Genomic DNA, 1,146 nt, shown 5'->3' on the forward strand with positions numbered 1-1,146 from the left:
TATATATATATATATATATATATAGTATCTCTGAGCACAAATGAACCAGCTGCTCAGAGATGGGAACCAGCCTGAATGGCTAACCAAAGAGCGCACAATCCTGATCCTCAAGGATCCCTCAAAGGGTACAGTCCCATCCAACTAAAGGCCAATAACATGCCTCTCCACAACATAGATCTGTTTCTAATTTTGTTTTTCAAATTTCTCAAAAGCAATCTGAAAAACAGAATAAAAAAATTATAAAGAAAATAATCTGAAAAAATAAAATATATAATAGCAGCAACGTTATTCTCAAAGCCTGATTGATCAAGAAAACTTTTCAAAGTTCCATTTCTGGTTTTCACTTTTTTCAAATATCTATGTTTATTTTTTTCTTTTCAAATATCTATTTACTAAATGCATTCCTTGTCTGCAACAATAATGTTACAGAATTCTCCCTATAAAAAGAAAAAAAAAACATTTTATAAGAACTGAGTCAGAATGAGTTGATTTTCAACTGTTTTAAAATTGGTGTGTTACACAAAACTACAATGAAAACACCTTTCCTCATCACGAGTCGTAGGACCAACAACCAGATTTAACTTCTGGTCAAGTAAAAAAACAAAACAACAGGAAGTAGTTGGACAGCATGATTAGTTTTGCATGAACAACTCATGTGCAATTACAGTTGCATTTTTCTCTAATGGAAACATTGCAATAGAAAATTTGACTTCTCTCTACCTTGCCTGAACATTAACAATGTTAGGGTAACATTTGTAATTGAGACGCAGCTACTGGTCTGATCCACCACTGTGATGAATCTGCATCAGAGACGAAGGCAGACTTCCAGATTATATTGACCATAAACTCTTTAGAAAGACTTAAATAATATTGTTTTACTGAATCTGCACTCAAAGTTAATGGTAACTATTAATGTGACAGCAACATATTCATTTACTGTTATGACTCTCACTTAGAGACTAAAATTGTCAAATATGGTGTGCCTCAAGGCAGTTTCCTTGGTTCACTTTTGTATACAATATTTACTGATTATTTAGCATCAGCAGTAAGCATGGATGGGATCCTAATGCAACATTACATTGGGGGTAAAAGCAATTATTAAAGTAACAACTAATAAGAATTGTGAGGTGGGTTAAAATTAATAAA

Source organism: Cyprinodon variegatus, unplaced genomic scaffold (genome assembly GCF_000732505.1).
Source record: "Cyprinodon variegatus isolate N-32 unplaced genomic scaffold, C_variegatus-1.0 Scaffold600, whole genome shotgun sequence".
In the NCBI taxonomy this organism is placed as follows: Eukaryota; Metazoa; Chordata; class Actinopteri; order Cyprinodontiformes; family Cyprinodontidae; genus Cyprinodon; species Cyprinodon variegatus.